At 46.4% G+C, this 13,804-nt stretch overlaps 1 protein-coding gene across 1 annotated transcript in view; it reads right to left on the bottom strand.

The window, feature by feature from the left end:
* The window catches only part of Aknad1 (AKNA domain containing 1), a 35,102-nt gene extending 32,362 nt beyond the window's left edge, over positions 1–2,740 (bottom strand). Inside the window, exon 1 of the mRNA XM_059266110.1 lies at positions 2,605–2,740. The gene's annotated coding sequence lies outside the window, so the exon portion shown is untranslated. The remainder of the gene's footprint in view (positions 1–2,604) is intronic.
* Between the last annotated feature and the right edge of the window lie 11,064 nt (positions 2,741–13,804).

The following is a 13,804-nucleotide window of genomic DNA, read 5'->3' as shown; positions in this document are numbered from 1 at the left end:
TCCTCCCCATCCCTGCTACAGCTCTGCTAACCATTGTTTTGCTCTCTGCTTCTATGGGATCAGCTTTTCAATTTGTGTGTGTGTGTGGTGTGTATGTGGTGTGTGTGTGTGCACTGATTGAATGAGCATGTTTGTGTGTGGGTATGCTTGCACATGTGTGCATGTGCATGTGGGGTTTCTGAGACAGGATCTCTCACTGAGCCTGGTGTTTACAATTGACTAGATAGGCTGGCCACTGAGCCCCGAGGAGCCTCCCACCTCTGCTTGCTCAGCACTGGTTCTACAGGCACACACCACAGCACACCCGGCTTCTTACATGGGTGTTGGGGATCAAATTCAACTTCCCATGCCATGCAGCAGGTGCTTTACAGACCCAGCCATCCCCCAGCATCAGATTAGCTTTTCTGGATTCTACATAGGAATGATCAAGTACTTGGCTTCCTATGCCCGGCTTACTTCACCTCACATAGGTCTCAGTGCTCTTTCCCCTCAGCTGTCTTTCAAAGGTTTCCTCTTGTGTCTTAGAAGAGCACAGAACAATGGCTCTCAAACTGTGGGTTGCGGCCCCTTTGGGAGTCACACATCAGCTATCCAGCATATCAGGTATTTACATTATGATCCATAACAGTAGCAAAATTACAGTTACGAAGTAGCAACGAAATAATTTTAGGGTGGGGGGTCTCCACCCCATGAGGAACTGTATTCAAGGGTCTCAGCATGAGGATGGTTGGGAACCACTGGCATAGAAGGACTGACAGGAATGTGCACAGGTGGAGTCTTTTGAATACCTGGGAGACAGGCCAACACCCCTCTTCGACGGGGACCCAGGCAGGAAGCTTGCCAGGGAGGCTTTGCCTCAGCAAGTCCAGGGCAGCTGCCACAGCCCAGAGGGCAGGGTGGTGGCTGCCAAGTGTCTTGGGGATATTACTAGAAAATGGTCAGGATACAGCTGGCTGCCACTGGGTACAAATCCTTTTACTACAGAAAAGCTACAAAGCACTTAGAAGACAGCTCTTCCTGATTGATGAACCCCTTAGAAGTAGTAAAAGCACCTCAGCTTTTAGAGGGCTCCTGCTCCCCAAGAGCACCAGTCAGGTCCTGAGCTCTACTGACGCAGGGTGACCATAACCACTGGCTAGCCCCGCCCATCTGATGATGGGGTTAAGTGAACAGATCTTTGAGGTCCTTCCTCGTCCAGATTTTTATGCCCAAGAACTTGTGATTTATTAGTTAACCTCAAAGGCTGAAATAATATGCTTGACAAAAAAAAACATTGAACTAAGTTTCCCTCCCCACTCCTCCTCAGAAAAAAAAAAAAAAGAGGAGCAGAAACTTAAGGCATATGGGAAACACCAAACAAAGATCATAGTTTGTGGTTGCACGCCAGTGTTACAGAGCCTGGATTTTAAAGAGTGAAAACTGCTTTGGGGAGGGGAGGAAGAGACAATGGCCACAGGATTACTTTGCCATTTGTATAGAGGTGGACGCTGACTGCAGAGCAGGGAAGGCACATCTGTGTGAGCAGAATTACGGGTTACTCCAGCCCAAGTCGAAGGCAGGAGGAAATGTTTCCCGGGACAGACGAAGACACAATGGGAAAGCTGGAGTCAGCCCTGGACCTGGTTCTTCCGCCTCCACCATTAGCTGGATGGCGTCTAGTCATTTAGTTCTCTCTCCTCCTCTTCCTCCTCCTCATCTACCTTTTCTGTTGTTCTATGATAAGAACTCACTATAGCCAGCTGGCCTCAAACTGGAGCAGCTGGACCTACAGGCATGTGTCTCTGTGCTTGGTTTTTATTTAACTTTTTCTGAGTCTGTTTTCCTTCTGAAAAAAAAAAATAGGAATGAGAGTGCCAAGTTCCCAGGACTTCTAGATGACGGCCTGACAGAAGGCGTGTGAGGTGTGTGGCACAGAGTGAGAGTGCAGCAAGCATAGGCTTAAAAATAAAAGCTCCCTGAGTGTGGTGGCGCACACCTTTAATCCCAGCACTCGAGGCAGAGCAGGCGGATCTCTGTGAGTTCCAGGCCAGCCTGGTCTACAGAGTGAGTTCCAGGCCAGCCAGAGCAACATAGAGACCCTGCCGATAGATAGATAGATAGATAGATAGATAGATAGATAGATAGATAGATAGATAGATAGATGATAGATGATTGCTAGATAGATGATAGATAATAGATAAATAGATGATAGATGGATAATAGATGATAGATAGATGATAGATAGATAGATAGATAGATAGATAGATAGATAGATAGATAGATAGATGGATGATAGATAGATAGACAGATGATAGATAGATGATAGATAGATAGATAGATAGATAGATAGATAGATGATATATAGATGATAGACAAACAGATAAGAAAGATAAAGGGCTGAAGAAACGGCTTAGTAGACAAAGGTACAAGCCCCATGTTCAAACCCGGGGAACCACACACAGGAGGACAAAACCAACTCTTGAAATTTGTCCTCCAACCTCCACACACATGGTGTGGTACAACACAGCCACAGTCACACAGATTGTCTCTCTCTCTAGACACACACACACACACACACACACACACACACACACACACACACTGTTTAAAGAAAAAAGGAAAGACCTCACAAAGATGAGCCAGAAGTCCAAGGAATTCCCTCATTACACACAGAAAAGCCAGCTTCAGAACTACTGTTGTCCCCCTGGGTGCACATCCAGAATGTCACAAGGCACTCCACATCCTTTGATTATCACAAGCCCCTTACAGGCAGCTGGAAAGAACTGGAACATCTTCGCGATGCCACCCTGCGCAGTCTTGGAATCTGAAGGTGTCTTCTGAGAGATTCTGATGAGAACCCAACAGAACTTTTGGCATCACAACTGCCCCCACCGTGACCTGAGTATTGTGAACTCAGCGGTGGCTCACAGTCACTCTGTGGGACAGAGGAGCCCCGGGGCCCCAGCCTGTGAGAACACCTTAGTCCAGCCCTGAGCAGAGGCGTGCAGGTGCCCACCATTCTGACAGCTCTTCCCAGTGTGGTTTACGACATCGTAAACTCTGAACTGGGTGCCCAAGCGCTGGCCTAAGCCCACTAACTTGCCTGTGGAAGAGAGGATGGCTGGAATAGCTGGATTCTGAGAAATCAAAGATATCTTCAAGTTGAGGGTGGGGGACCACTTAGTGTAGAGGCAAAGGTCGGTCAGCTGACTCTTGTTTCCGGCTGGTAGGTGGTATTTCTTCTGTTTACTGGGTTGGTTTCATGATAGCATCACTTCACATCCTGGGAGGTCTGTTTTCATCATTGGGTCATGGGTTGGGTTTGTTGGTGATTTTTTTGTTTGTTTTGTGCTGTAGTACCTGGGGCTTGAACCAGGGGCCTCATAGATGTTAGGCAAGCATCCTACCACTGAGCTATATCCCCAGCCTTCCATGCTGAGGATGACCTTGAACTTCTGATGCTCCTGTGTCTGTTAGAATTTCTATTACTATGGTAAAACATCATGACCAAAAGCAACTCGGGGGAAGAGAGGGTTTATATTTCATCTTACAGCTCTCGGGCCACACTCGAAGTCACTGAGGGAAGTTGGGACAAGAACTCACGGCAGGAACCTGGAGGCGGGAGCTGAAGCAGAGGCCATGGAGGGACACTGGTTCCTGTCATGCTCCTCATGGCTTGTTCAGCCGCGATCCTCCCCCAAACACGGTCAGGTCTGTCAGCAATACTCCGTTTCCGGTACGAACCTCTGTCTTAAGAGTTTCTATTGTTGTGATAAGACACCGTGACCAAAACTAACTCGGGGAAGAAAGGGTCTATGTTACAACTCCCAGATCACTCTTCAACACTGAGGTAAGTTGGGACAGGAACTCAAGGCAGGAACTGTTGAGGGCACAGAGGAATGCTGCTCACTGGCCTCTTTTACAGCCTGTTTGCTTTTCTCATACGGTTGCTGGGAATTGAACTCAGGACCTCTGGAAGAGCAGCCAGTGCTCTTAACCTCTGAGCCATCTCTCCAGCCCCCGGCCTGTCTTTGTAAAGCACCCAGGGCCACTGTTCCCAGGGGCGACACTGCCAATTGTGGTTGCTTGAGTGAGAATGGCCCCCTTAGGTTCATAGTTGGTGGACAAGTTTAAGAAGGATTAGGAGGTGTGGCCTTGTTGGAAGAGGTGTGTCACTAGGAGTGGACTTGGATGTTTCAAAAGCCCACACCAGGCCCAGTCTCCCCACCCCCTCTCTCCTCTCTTCTCTTTCCTTTCCTCCCTCCCTCCCTCCCTCCCCTGCGTTCTGTTTGTGGATCAGATATAAACTCAGAGCTATTGTTCTAGAACCATGCTTACCTGCCTGCCTGTTGCCATGCTTTCCACCATGATGGTCACAGACTCGGCCTCTGAAACTGTAAGCCAGCCCCCAATGAAATGCTTTCTTTCATAAGTTGCCTTGATCATGGTGTCTTTTCATGGCCATAGAACAGTAACTAAGACACCAATAATACGCTGGGTCCTTCTACACCAATTATCAATCATGAAAACATACCACAGGCCTGCCCATAGGGCAACCTAGTGGCAGCATTTTCTCAACCGAGGTTCCCGCTTCCAAAACGACTCTAGCTTTTATCAAGTTGACATAAAACTAGACGGTACATCCTGTCTCCACCTGCTTTGGGGAGGATTACAAGTTGTGGGATTACAGGTGTGCCTCATCATGACAAATTCATGCTGGGGATGGAATCCCAGGGTTCATGGATTCTTAGCCAACACTTTACGGACAAAGCTTCCACCTGAGCCCTCATTTTAATTTTTGAGACAGGGTCTCAGTAAGTTGCCCAGTTGGCCTGGGACTCACTTTTACAGCCTACAACCATCTTGAGCTTGTGATCCTCCTCCTCTTCAGCCTCCCTCACAGCTGGAAATGTGGCCCTATACCACCAGGTACAGTTCCATGACCATCTTTTGATCTCAGAGCCCCCCATGCCCTGCTCTGCAAGCCAGGTGGATGGGAAGATGTCTGTGGCCCAGCTGTGGAAGAGAAAGCCAGAACAACTTCTACTTAAACCCCATCTCCTTCTTGCCCTCCCCATGTGGTACCCATCAGCTCAGCCACCTCCCCCTCCTTTAGAATATGACTGACTTAGAATCAGGAGCCTTGAGGGTCCGTTCCATCACATTTTGTTCCGCACACAGTAACATGCTGCCCTGTCGTCAGACGGCAATGTGACAGTCACCACTGTGGGCAAAGCAAGGGTGGTAGCAGGAGAAGCTCACCTGCGTCTTGGGGTCCCAACATCCCATGGTGAGGAGTCTTGCAATGCAGGTGAGCCAGCCTTTAACTCGAAATCATGTTTTATTTCTTTCGGTCACCGGAAGTTGGTTGCAATCGAAAGACAGAACAAAAGCGGCCTTTCAAAACTGTGGTGTGTCGCCTCTCCCGGGTCCTTTTAAGCAAGGGATTGCTCTGAGAAGTCTCAGGGAACTTCTGATGCGATCTAAACTTTTTGTCTTTGTTTTAAGAGTGGTCAGAGAACCACGTGGCTTCACTCTTAATCTTTATGTGCTCTGCCTTTATTTCTAGCTGTGGACTTCTGTTTATCTATGAGGGGAAAAAAAGTCAGCTGGTTCAAAGTAAGTCCCAAGCCACACCGAGGGGTCAGATAGTCAGGGATTTTTGTATCCAGTCTAAGGTGTTTCTAGATTAAAATATTTGCAGAGGTAATGTGATGAGACCACCTCTGTGAAGGCTGCCTTGGATTTCGAGCTGGCAATCCAATCCGCTAACTGGCTCTCAGCCCTCTGGCTGCCCACAAATGTGGTGTCTATGACTGTAACTGTATCTCATTCTGTGTGGTGGCCCAGCTTCCTCTTGTCATTGTAGAGTGACAGCAGGAAACTGGGATGGAGCAAGAGATCAATCCTCCCTCGAGAGCCAGGTGGGTGCATTATTTATAGTCGGGCTTAGGGACACCATTCTTCCACAAGTGGGCATGAATGTGGTGACCAGCTGCGAGAGAGTGTCTGTCCAGAGGCTATTTTGAAAGTCTTTGAAACTGAGCAAGCCAGCATTGGGAGAAACACCTTCTCTTCGCGGTCGTTTTGTCCAGTTTTCCTGCTCATGTGGCCCTGTTCTCGTCATAGACGGTTTAATCTGCACCATACATAACCCCTGGACCTTGACCATGCTCAAGGAGCACTTGGGAAGCAATTGATTTTCTGAAAAATAATTCTCACCATAGACTTCTTAAGTGTTTATGGATATGTATACATTCACGTGAGGGGATTCGCGTGGGGGTGCAGGTGTGTATGTGTGTGTGTGTGTGTGTGTGTGTGTGTGTGTGTGTGTGTGTGAAAGTTAGAGGACAGCCTCCCGTGTAGATCCTCAGACACCTTCCACATGTTTGAGTCAGAGTCTGCCACTGGCCTGGCACTTCACCACATAGGCCAGGCTCTACTTCCCCCACTCATCGTCACTGGGATCAGATGGCTGGCCATTGTGCTTGGCTTCTCTCATGGGTTCTGGGAATCTGAATTTAGGTCCTCACACTTGAAAAGGAAAAGCTTTTACAGACCCATCTCTTCAGAAGTTTTAAAGAAGATTTTAAAGAAGTATTATACTAATAACTTCCAGGCAGTAAGACGGTTCGGCAGGTAAAGGCCCTTTCGCATAAGCCTGGAGACTTGAGTTTGGCCCCTGAGACCTACTGCAGGCTTGACAGAAAGCACTTTTACTCCCTGAGCCATCTCAAGGGCCCAAGAGAAGGACATATGAACAATGGCAGCACTTAGGAGGCAGAGGCCGAGGATCACAAGTTGGAAACTAGCCTGTTCCACATAGCAAGTTCCAGGCCAGCCAGGGCTACATAGTGAAATCCATATGTGCTAGGGGTATTGGTAGAGCGCTTGCCTAGCATGCATAAAGCCCTGGGTTGGATCCCAGCATCAAATGAGCAAGGTGGCATGCACCTGTCAAGTGTTAACATCCAGAGCGGTGAAGTCAAGAGGATCAGGAATTAAGATTATCCTGGGCTATATAGAGAGTGGCTTCAGGTCAGCCTTGGACCCCATCTAAACAAATAAAATCAACCAAACAAACCAACCAAATCTCTTACCATATCGCTATGTGCCTGATACTGTTGTAACCAGTTTACAAACATTATTACAATGTGATGTTTAGAATATTGTATATTACTATGAATGGTGGCAAGGGCCAGGGGAATAGGTTAGAAAAAATCTCCTGAGAAAAACAATGTTGGAAAGAGAGAAAAGGTTTTCTTATGAATGGCAAGGCAGGAAAGAGATGTCGGAGGACAAGCATTTCAGACTGGAGCCTGAGGACTGGAGGGACCCAAAGTCAGCTATGCAGAGACAGAATGTCTGGGCTGAGGTGTCAAGTCTACAAGACCTGAAAGTGAGAAAGAGGTTTGGAGGTGTCGGCAAGTGAAAGCCGGCATGGCGGCGGCGGCGGCGGCGGCGGCGAGGCCTAAAGAAGTACATTTCAGTACACATGAAATAACTTAGAAACCAAGCAAGTGTACGTTGTGCAGTACATACAGAATAATCTGGGGAGCAACTGAAGACAATGAACCTGCCTCCTCGGCCACCCCCTGCTCTTCTCTGGTATCCTACAACAGAGATCACACAGATCGATATGGAAATGACCTCAAAGGGCAAAAGATGTGGAGTAACAGAAAAATACACAGGGCACACAGGCCTAGGAAAAGAGGTATCTGTGTTCACCTTTGTTAGAATAGTCTGTCTCAGGTACTGAACACATTTGTGGTCAACTAAGGTTTACTTTTTAAAATCAAAATTGTAAACTGTTTTTGTGACAGCGTTTCATCTGTCCCACGTTGGCCTCGAACTCACTATGTAACAGAGGATGCCTTGAACTTTTGATCCTCCTGCCTCCACCCACAGAGTGCTGGGATTACAGGCACTAGGAATCAAACCCAGAGCCTTGTGTATACCAAGCAAGCACACTACCAACCGAGCCCACATCTCCAGCCCTAGGCTAGCACAGAACTATAAGAAGCAAAGAGAGGATGACTTTTTAGATACAGCGTACCTCCAGACAAAAGAGTTGTCTCAGTGGCCTAAGTGAAGCTGCATCTTTGTTTTGTTTTCAAAACAGGGTCTCACTATGTAGCTCTGGCTATCCTGGAACTTATTGTGTAGACCAGGCTGGCCTCAGAGATCTGTATGCCTTTGCCTCCTGCATGCTGGGAATAAAGATGTGACCCACCATGTCCAGCCCGAAGACGTACCTTAATTAAACAAAAATTCACTACTGCTTTATTATATGTGTATGGATGTTACTCAAGACATCATAATTGCCAAGAATACCGTGCAAGAAGGACAGGCTCTGGGGACATCCGGACAAGGGTCTGAATCCTGCTACTAGCACTTTCTAGTTTTACAATTCGGCACAAGTTAGCTAAATTCTCTGCTTTTTATTTTATCTATTTTGTAAAATGGTGGTCACAGCGTGAACTTCAAAGATTCTGGGCTGAGTCTGGGAAGCAGACTCGGGTGACACAGGAATGAAGGACAGACACACAGACGTGTACAGAAAAGCTGGGATTAGGTGGGCTGTGCCTGCTCTGATGGAGCGGCACCTACTACACAGCAAGCAGGAATGCCATTGTGTTGATGTGCTGCCCAGGAGGGCTAGCTCGTCTCAGAATCTTTGTAGAAGACAGTCTCAGGCTGTAAACATCTGGAGGAGGAAGCTGCAGGTCACGCTTTCTGGACACTCTGTCAGCATTCACACACACACCAGAGGAAGGCTTTACCAATTCCCTGACCCTGACCCTGACCTGGGGGAAGACTTTACCAATTCCCTGACTCTGACCCTGACCTAGGGGAAGGCTTTACCAATTCCCTGACCCTGACCTGGGAGAAGGCTTTACCAATTCCTATGGGTCTGAGGCATTGGGGGTTTTTTCCATTATACACATTCACAGGGGTTTTCCTCTGTTCTCCACATTTCCTCTAAGAATAAAGAAGAAAATGTGTTTACTTCCTATAATATTGTCATACATAGGAACGGAAGCTACTATACTATAGGACCAAAGTCCTGGGCCTTACTAATCCTTCTCCACCCTCACCCCAGCATGAGCCATCCTAAACCAGCTATATATTGGGAACATTGTAAACAAATAAATGCAGTGCATTAGGGTTGGGCTGTGTCTATTTTAGCTTTAACACACACACATAGAATTTAGAGCAGTGCTTGCCATATAATGTCTCATAAATACTAGCTTTAAAGCAATATTAACTGACGCCAGTGGGATGGTCCAGCTGCCAAACCTGACAACCTGAGCTTGATCCCACACAGTGAAAGGAGGAAAACAGACTCCCCAAAGCTGTCTTCTGGCCTTCACACAGGTGTCATGGCACAGGGGTGCCCACCAATTCAATGTATGCACATAATAAAATGAATTAAACTGTGTAACAAAATATTAAAAGGGCTGGGGGGTATAGCTCAGTAGTAGAGCAGTTGTCTAGCATCCCCAATGACCCCCAAATATAATCCCAACAACTGTCAGGAAAAAAAAAATACATATAGCTATTATATAGGAATCTTAGCCTTTCAGCCAGTCTGTATCATTTTAAAAGCTAAGGATTTGAAATGCAAACCTGTTATAAAGTAAAAAAAAAAAAAAAATCAGTTATCAGTACTCATAACCCTTGTAAACAAACAAACCTACATAACTCTTCAGAATAAATTAGAAACCCCCATGATTATGAGAAAATATTAGCTCAGCTGATGCTGAAATGCCAACCTTTATTGGACAATATCAGATTCTGTATTACATACCAGAAGTGGACGTGACGCCCATACTTTAGGTAAACAATCCACATTTAGCTTTTTAAGATAGGCTTGTGTAGGCTTAATAGGCATTAGTTAACTCCTAGGTGAGGCATTTTCTTTCCTCTCTCAAGCAAATGCCATCATTTCCGAGGTGGAAAACAGTATGATGCTGAACAATTTTGTCCTGAAAACTATGATTCTGCTCAGAGCACAGCAGCGCACTGTACCTAAAACATGCTTTCGGCCACATCCAGTCACATCACAAACCTAATTAAACACTAGGAGGAATTAATGGCATCACCATCTGCATTCATGGGCTGTTCTAGGGAGAGGAAAACATTTAGCTAAAATTATGCCTTGATCAAGAGCTGTTAGTGCCCTGAAATCAAACATTTGTTGGGGAGTGAAGAAAGGAATATTTATTGGAGGCACTAGTACCACTTTGTAGGTACCATTTCAATATCTCCCACAGCTCTTTTTTTTTTTTCCAGACGGTTTCTCTGTGTAGTTTTGGTGCCTGTCCTAGACCTCACTCTGTAGACCAGGCTGGCCTCAAACTCACAGAGATCCGCCTGACTCTGCCTCCCACAGCTCTTAAGGAGCCACTCAGCTTCCTTTCCTATTACACCACCTGTCACAAGGAAGAAGAAACAGAATCAGACCCAGAGTTCTGCTTTTTGCTCTTCCTTCCCCGAGATTGGTTATTTATTAGTTTACTATTGCTACCGTAACAAATTGCTCAACAAAAATCTCAATGAATTCCATTTAAAAATTAGTGATGGTTACTCTCCATTGTCAACTTGACTAGACTTGGAATGGTCTAGGGGACAAGCTGCTGTGTCTGTCTGAGAGGGCATTTCCAGAAAGGTTTCCTGCAGTGGGGTGCGGTGGGGTAAGAAGACTCACCCTGAATGTGGGGGGTACTGTCCCATGGCGTGGTGGATTCCAGGACTGCATCAAACGGGAAAAAGCAAGCTGAGGACCAGTGTTCATCTTTCTCTGCGTCCTGGTTGCAGATGTGTGACCAGCTGCCTCGTGTTCTCCCACCTCGATGGACTGTACCCCGGAACTGCGGGCTAAAACCCTGTGGGCATTTTGTCACAGCCATGAAAAACTAACAAGATCTAGCTAGCTCTTCTTCTTGGTGCTTATGAACTGGAACTTCAGAACAGGAAGTTTCTCCTTCTGAGCTGGAACGAAGCAGCAGGTTTTCCAGACAGAAAAGACTGGAGAGAGTAGAAACGTGAAGGGAAACAGGCCACTTGTTTCGAGGGTGGGTGGCCTCCTTTAAAGCCGAGAAGGCTTCCTTCCCATGCCCACTCATACGGACTGGACCCCTTTGGATTGGTGCCTGCCTCTGTCTCAGGTGGTTTCCAGGCTCATTTTGATTACCTGGCACCTAGCAAGAATGATATCATCCTGGTTTGGTGTGGCCTGCTGAGGGTTCAGACAAGAGCTTAATACAAGACACTGACCTTCCAAATAAATCTTACATAAAATTATTACAAATTTAGTGACACAGTACAGAACAAATTGGTTGTCTTTCAGTACTTGAAGCTGGAAGTTGGTCAGTAGATTCACTGATCAGAAGTCAAAGCACTGGCATTCTACGTTCCCTCTGGAGGCTGCGGGAAGGGAAGTCCGTTCCCTTGTGTTTTCCAGCTTCTAGGGATTGTCTGCATCCTGTGACCCTGACCCCTTTCTCCATCTTCAATGACATCACAGCATCCTCAATCCTGCTGCCTCTGATGTTCCTGCTGCATCCCTCTATCACTTATCAGGATCCCTGTGGTTGTCTTGGACCTACCCAGATAATGCAAAATGATGTCTCCTTCTGGAGACCCTTAGTCATGTTTGCACAGTCCGCTTTGACTTGGAGGGTAACATCTACAGTTGGGAGATTAGCATGTGGACATCTTTGAGGACCATTTGATTTACTATGGTGCTCTTTTGTGTTTTAGAAAATGACTATCATCTCCTTTCATCCCCAAACAGTATCCTTTGTGTCTCCAGAGGACGCTTCAACCTCCATTACCTATTCTGATGTGAGTGAGGCTTTGTTACCCCATGGAACCACCAGAATTTGTTAAGGTGTAGTAGATACAATTGGAAGGCATATCTCAAAAATGGAAGTTTAAAATCAAACTTTAATTAAAGTTTTGATAGCTACAAATACAAGGGTGAATCTTAATTATGCTACTTGAATTTTTTAAAGGCTATATATCACATTCTATTTATACAAAATTTCAGATTATACAAGAAGTAGATGATTAGTTGCCTGGGATAGGAGTGGAGGTTAGGGAGCAGAAAGAGGGATTTCCAAAAGGCAGGAGGAACTTTAAGATGGTGTTAGATGGATAAATCGGTTGTAGTGATGGTTTCATTGGTTTTCTCTAAAGAACTTGCCTTACATGTATGTATGTATGCCAGAACCTGCCTTTAAATGTATACTATTTATTGTATGCTGGCTCTAGTTCCAGGAAGCTGTAAAAGAATAACACAGTGTGGGCTGGGGATATGGTTCTGTTGATAGTGTGTTTGTCTAGCATGCACAAAGCCCTGGATTCAGGGCTGGAGAAAGCTGCCTTAAAGGTTAACAGGTTGTATTGCTCTTGCAGAGGATCTGAGTTCAGTTCTTAGCCTCCATGCCGGGTACCACTCAACCACCTGTCACTCCAGCTCCAGGGAGATTGGATGCCTCTGGCCTCTGAGGGAACCTTCATTCGTGTAAACATACCTCTTAGCCCCCTCACATACCCTAATAATTAAAATACCTCTCCCCAAAGTCCTGGATTTAATCCCAGGACTACGTAAACTGGGCATGGTAGCACACGCCTGTAATCCTGGCACTTGAGAGCTAGAGGCAAGAAGATCAGGAGTTTAAGGCTATCCTTAGCTACATAACTTGTTTAAGGCCAGTTTGGGCTTCATGAAATACTCTCTCAAAAAAAAAAAAAAAGTGTGGAGGGGCTGTAGTAGTACCTCAGTGGTAGAGTATTTGCCTTGCAAGCGTAATACCCTAAACAATTCCTAGTTCTGCCACACAAACAAAGCCTTACAACATTAAAATCCTCCAAGGCACACAAGAACTTCATAAATGAGAGCATGTATCGCACCAGAGTAACCTAATCTACAAAGCTCAAATCCCCCATTCAGATACTGGTGTTTCAAGAACAGTGAGGAGTTGAGAGTCTACTTCCACGTAGGCAAAGCTCCTTAGCAGCTAAAAGGAGCTCCTTTGTGGCCTGAGGCTACTAACCCGCCCACTTGCCCTCTGGCCACACCCACTCGACAGTCAGGCTTCAGCAATCCTGAGCCTCCCATGGGTTCCCAAGCTCCACTGGTGCTTTATACCCTTATGTCTCTGAATACGTTGCGGGAAAAGCCCTTCGCCTCTGGCCTCTTTAGTTAGGTGAGTGGTCCTTACTCCCACTGGTCACCTCCACTTCCTATCTGAGCTTCCTCACCATCTTGTTTTTTTGTTTTTGTTTTTCCGAGACAGTGTTTCTCTGTGTAGTTTTGGTGCCTGGCCTGGATCTCGCTCTGTAGAGCGGGCTGGCCTCGAACTCATAGAGATCCTCCTGGCTCTGCCTCCCGAGTGCTAGGATTAAAGGCGTGTGCCACCACCACCCAGCTCCTCACCATCTTTTAACTAAGTCTTTTACTCTGTCCCTGTCACTATTATGTACTAGGTTCTGCCAACCTGGGCACATGGTGGAGATTCAACTTTTATGTTATGGAATGGAATTGGTAAATGCTGGAATCATCAATGTGTCTATATGGGAAGGAGCTCTGGTAAAGAGGAGTTCAAAGGTCACTGGAAGAAGGGACAAAACTACTTATAAAAGTTGGTGGCAGTCATCCTCCTGCAGCCTAAACCAGAGCAGCTAGCTGGTACTCAGAAGGAAGGCAGGTCAAACCCAGAGGCTTCAGGAAATGGAGACTTAGTGCTGGTATTTATAATACCTGCAGATTGGGCTAGAAGCAAGACACAGAGCAGTCCTGTACAACAGGAGTCCA

The sequence above is a fragment of the Peromyscus eremicus genome, chromosome 6 (genome assembly GCF_949786415.1).
Source record: "Peromyscus eremicus chromosome 6, PerEre_H2_v1, whole genome shotgun sequence".
Taxonomy (NCBI): Eukaryota; Metazoa; Chordata; class Mammalia; order Rodentia; family Cricetidae; genus Peromyscus; species Peromyscus eremicus.
This window is presented reverse-complemented; position numbering and strand designations above follow the sequence as displayed.